Raw genomic sequence first — 5912 nt, 5'->3', positions numbered from 1 at the left:
GGTCATTATATGATATTGAAATCGTACACAATAAGATAATTTTGTTATATGTTTGCTTGTACAGCCCCATAAAATGTAAGATCACTCAAGAAATAAAAATCAAAACAAAAATCCTTAAAGATACATATTTTTTGAATGGGGCTTTAAAAAAAATGAAATATGGAATAATTTTCTATGATAAGGAATATCATAGAATGATGAATAACTTCAAAAAGTCTTAACAAAAGTGTATCATTATTCATCATTTTTCACCCAAAAAGAAGAAAATATATCGAGTTCAATACAAGATTAATTAAAGCACTTTATTAATAAACAAGTACACTTGAACATAAACTTAATTAATTGTACTTTTATTGCTAAACATTTTAAGAAATTCTTCTCTTGTTTTAGACATCAAATCGGATATTGTAACCAGCACCTGATAGGAACTGGGATATAGTCTTATGCTCAGCCACATAGCTTTTGCATAAGTTTTTAAGCCTTTGTTGTTGCTCAATGTATATCCTTTTGCACTTTTTTTTAGGAAGTTGACCAATCGCTTCTTGAAAAAGGGTGGTGGAAACTGTCGATTCTTCCTTTTGAAATACCTGTATGCATTTCCAAATTGATGGGTGGTGGTGTCCAACGAGATGAAAGAAACGGCAATTCCATCCTTCACACTGTTTGTTAGTCCTCGGGCAGTCAGTGATAGTAGCTCGATGAACGTTCCTGAGTGCAAAAGGAAAGCGCGGAGGAATATGCCGCAATAGACCTCTGAAATCAATCGGAGAGGGGTACCGAGCAAAGCGATTTATCTCCTCCTGAGCTCTGGAACGCCCATCGTACCACTATCACTGACTCCCCAAGAACTAACAACCAATGTGAATGGTGGAACTGCCGTTTGGTTCTCTTTGGACAAGAAGGAAGGTTTATGAAGAGACGAAGACCATCGTTCTATTGCAATTTCAGACAGCTCCAACTGTACTGAGCTTTACGGTTTTCCTCGCACTCTCCAAAGACTTGACCTTTGACTACCTGTCCGAATCCTCTTTGTGGTTTGTCGCTCCACACCCAACCACCTCTTCTTCTGATGCATCTTGGATCATAACGAAGTGGAAATCGCTGCTCTTCCCTAGTATATAGCAAATGCTTGTCCGTCAATCCAAGAGTATTGTCCAATATGAATAGTCTAATGATATTGTAATTAATAACGGAGAATTAAGTGATTAACACTCCTTCCATTGGAACCACTGTCGTGTTTGTTTATTTTTCTTTTCTCTTATTATATATTATATTGGTGCTTGATATTATATCAGTTTAAAAGAATCTTTCCATTTTTTCCATTTAGACGCTTTTCCTTTTTTTTTATCTTGCCATTTTTTCACATCCCATTTTTTCCTAAAATCCAATAAATGAAAACTAAAAAACTAATTATATTGAGCTTAATTATTATGAAAAAATTGAATAATTACTTTAATAATAATTTCTTTGACTTACTTAATTTTGCATACACATTCTTCGTCTTCCGAGAGTAGAAGAAGCTATTCTATTTTCTTTGATAATTGCAGTTTGCATTCGTAAATGTATGTGCATTCTTATACTATCATACTTAGAAACATTAAAAAATAATATGTTATTACATTTATAGACGACTTAATTAATAGCACCGCTACTTCAGTTGTTGAGTGTACAATTTTTTTTAATTGATTTACATAAGATTTGAATAAAGCCTCTATTTTTGCAAATTGATCCAAACAGTTCTTGGCGCAATATATTAATTGGAAAACATACAGTTCCTCAACGAATCTTAACTGAAGTGTATTCTCGATGGTTTTATTAGACCAAATGCGGATTTTTGAATGTAAAGACTTGCAACTTAAATTTTTTATATGGTTTGAATTAAATACGGAAAGGAAGTGTATTTTTAAAGACTTAAACTTTGATTCTGCGTCCCAAATTTTGACATCTTTCTCCTTCAACTTCTTCTTTAATTTCTTTATTTCTGCTTCATAGACTACAGGTTGGATTTGTATGTTGGTATTTATTTCCTTTAGATGTTTTACCTCAAGAGAAATATCTGTAATATACAATTATTATTTTCTAAGGATAAAGCAACTAATGCAAAAAAATAAATATCATTATAAGAAGTTTCATCTTCTATTGTTGATGAAATTAGATTCATGTCCACTAAGTCTATTTCTCTATTTTCAGAAGTAGGAGGTTCATTAATAAGGAGTAAAGTATGTATGATCCCGAAATTGTGGAGATCCTTTTTTTACCTGAAATCGGAAATAAAAAATTGCTTGAGATTTCCTTAATTATTAAATTTTCTCAGCATCAGCATTGTTTTCCCGAATGAAAATGGGTTTGTTGGAGTTTTTGGCGAGCCTTGGAACTTTAGGTTTGACATGTTTAAACAATGTTGGAATGGCTTTAGAGATGGAGTTCCTTATTTCTTCAAAATGTTTAGAGCACAATCGATAATTATATTATGGGTTCCAAAGATTTCATTTCATTTTTAGGACACATTGCCTTCCAAGGAATTTGTCCTTTGGAAATGAAAAATGTGTCATCCTTTCAGCTCAAGAAAAATTCATGTAATCTATGGCACACGACAAGAGGGCATAATTGGGATATTTTAACAAAATATATCGCCTTTGTAGAGTTCTTCACCTAAAATGTAGTATTAAATTTTGAATTTTTGGGCTATGACTTAAACACATGAGGAAGTCAGTTATCGTCAAAGTAGATAGCCTGGTGACGTAACTCTACTTATAGGGCTCTGATTTGGACTACATACAGATGAATAAAAACGTGCACCGGCTCCAAGGCACTGCTTATTTTTAAAATTGATTCGTCATTGTTTTCAGTAGTTAAATATACTATACTTAAAGCTAAAGGATTTTGATCGTAACTTGTGCTCGAGACGTCCATGGTTATAACAATAACATCTTAATGAATAAGAATAGGAAGGCTTTAGCAACCTTCTAGTAAAAAAATATATAAATATTTGTTGTGTCTTGACGAGGTGTGTTAGACACGAACTATAAAATAAGAGGAATCCAGGAAAACCGAGAGAAAGACGAGTCACGTGGAGGAATAAGACAAAGGTAGATTTACAAGGAACACATGTATATTATATTCTGGTACATAATATAGACTACCCTAAATACATAAAAGATACTATCAATATATGAGTTAAATGACACAGTACTTTTAATACATATATTACAATGCATTAGTGAGCGACGCTCTTTTGAGCACTGCTCAAAATTCTTGAGTGGAAGGGATCTTGCCATTTTAGAAGATGGAAAAAATTGCTCAAATTTCCGCTCATTTATATCAATTTGCATTAATTTTCCTGTTTTTGCATCTTATGAGATAAAATCCAACAATTTGAGGGTTAAAGAATAATTATTAGGATTGCAAGAAAAGAAGTGATATCTCAAGATAAGCTATAATATTTTTTCCATGTCTGGCTTGCTAACCAAGACACATGAGTTTATCTTCCTAGCTTGCTTGGAAGGAGTTGCATCTGTGGCTATCAGATGTCTTCAGTTGACGAGTTTGCCTCTCATGTAGCGGGTCACTCTATGAAGACTCAGACATTAGTTCCCTCAGAGGCACCGTCATCTCCTTTGTAAGTGGAAATTACGTTGGAAGATAAATCTTTCTTTCTTGTAAAGCGAATTTTCCGAAGTAAAATATGATTTATAATATTTTTATTTTGTTCGACGGACTAGATGAAAAAAAACACACGAGCACAATGATTAAAAGTAAAGTAAAAAGAGAGAGAAAATCACAGCACGTAAAACACAAAAAATATAAGTATATATATTAAATGAGAGTGATGGATTGTAAATACAATTTTACACCCGCCCCCCTCATCAATCATTAGGTTGGCGTTGGTTGTAGTTTCTACACCACATCTCCATTTTCTCGGATTACTTGGGCACTAATCTTCCAGTGGCAAAGTTCAGCGAGGATGAGGGGTACGTAAAAATTAATTCATCCTAGGAGAGACTTGAAATTGCGAATAGCTCGATTGGCCTGACACTTGGACTGAGGATGGTACGGTGGCGAAAAAGACACATTCTACCTTCATTCAGACAAATTTGACTTGAAAAGTTCGTTTGAGAAATGAGGAGCATTGTCTGAATGCACCATTACGGAGAACCCAAACCTTGTAAACTATGATAGTAATCGTTAGAGGACCACGTTATAATGTGTCGGTAAGGAGGTTGTAAGACACCCTTACATGTATAATCTCATAATCAAACACGGCTAGTCTAATAGCGAAGCGAAAGAGTTGTTCCGTTACCACAGATAGGAGTTCTTTGTCCGGGTTCATGATGTTTTGAAGCGGTTGTTGGCCTGTTCTAAGAGTAAACACTCTTCCCTGGAGATAGAGTTCAAATTTGTTGACTCCAAAAATAATGCTAATAGTTACCTACGTCAGTTATAACGAACTCAAGAAAGCCACGATTGGAGCCATCAACCGCAATCGGCAGCACGACGTATCCAGAGTTTGGAATTTTACTCCTCCATAGACAGTGATGAAACCACACCGTCTATAGTTATGTACAGGGAACTTGGAAGAATATTAACATTAGTTCCCAAATCTAACGGGAATATTATAGTTTACTACCAACATGGATACGAGCAGAAGGACGTGCAGTGTCGTTTGAGAGAGAGAGAGGTTATCAAAGGACGTGGGATGTGCCACAAAACTTACACTTTGCATTCTCCATCAGGGGTTTAAATGATTTTTCACTTGGTTTCTTCATGAACGTGCAGCGTGTATCCTTTGGACCCTTGTACTCGGACATGAAGTATTTTTCTTAGGTCATCTTTTTGGGTTGTTATTCTGCTGATTCAAGAGCCCGTCCCAGCTGGACGACTTCATCTAATTTACGAAGTTTCCTCTCAAACACCAGTTGGCGTAGCTTTGGAGCAACAGTGTTCCTCAGGATTGTTCCCACAATGGCGTCATCTTCGACCAAAGCATTGCATGTGGAGTAGTTGAGTTTTCATTGTGGGATGACACTCACAGACGCAACGCGTAATCGTCAAGTGGTTCGCCTAGGGACTCCTTCAATTCGTTGAGCCGTAATCTTTCGAACAGGATGGACTAGGATGGGCAAAAACTTTTGAAGATATTAAAGGGAAACTTCTAAGAGTTCAAATCAAGACACTGTGGAATAGAAAATTTGATGGTGTTCTGGACATTTCCTGAGCTCTTTAAAAAAAAGAAGTGATGAAATTCATGAGTTATTTGATAATCTTGGATTGATGTATTTCACCAAAGCAGAGATAGACATAATTAATGAATACATTTTTTGTTTTAAGGATTTTGGAGCTGCCCTAGATATCTTGTAAGGTGATAAGAATATGTTTATTGGCTACATTTTGCTTTCACTTTCAGTGGTAAAAAAAAACAACTAAAAATTGTGATTCCAAGTTTTAAATTTTGCAAGGTTCTAGTAAATGCTTTATTCGTTGATATCGAAAAAAGATTTGGGCACCTTTTTAAAGATAAGATCCACATGTTAGCTACAGCTACTCATCCATTATTTAAAGATTTGGAATGTTTTACTGATTCTCCAGAGTTACAAGTATTATTGAAAAAAGTATTTGTGGAAAAAAAAGCCTTCTCGTCCAAACTGAGATTATGTGTGACAATCCTGAGGGTTTATTTACAATTGAGTCAACATCAAGCTTTTTTCCAATGAATAAAATATTCAAAAGAAATCAAACCACCGCAAAAATTGTAGAACATTTTATGAATTTAGAAGACACCTCTTTAGATATTTTAAAGACTTTTGCAAAAATTAAAAAAAAAAAAATCCACAAAACAATACAACACTTTTGTCTTCAGCTGCCGTTGAAAGAGTATTTTCAAAAGGTAGTCAAATATTTAAAGATATATGCCA

The 5912-nt window shown here is 34.6% G+C and overlaps 1 long non-coding RNA gene across 1 annotated transcript; it reads right to left on the bottom strand.

Moving 5' to 3' along the window:
- Window positions 1-276: 276 nt before the first annotated feature.
- On the bottom strand, window positions 277-2163 carry LOC139905055 (uncharacterized). Its single transcript, XR_011779524.1, has 2 exons — window positions 1477-2163; window positions 277-1398 (listed from the first exon to the last, which is right to left on the bottom strand). It is a non-coding gene; the product is annotated as an uncharacterized lncRNA (long non-coding RNA).
- Between the last annotated feature and the right edge of the window lie 3749 nt (window positions 2164-5912).

Source organism: Lepeophtheirus salmonis, chromosome 4 (genome assembly GCF_016086655.4).
Source record: "Lepeophtheirus salmonis chromosome 4, UVic_Lsal_1.4, whole genome shotgun sequence".
NCBI classification, from domain to species: Eukaryota; Metazoa; Arthropoda; class Copepoda; order Siphonostomatoida; family Caligidae; genus Lepeophtheirus; species Lepeophtheirus salmonis.
This window is presented reverse-complemented; position numbering and strand designations above follow the sequence as displayed.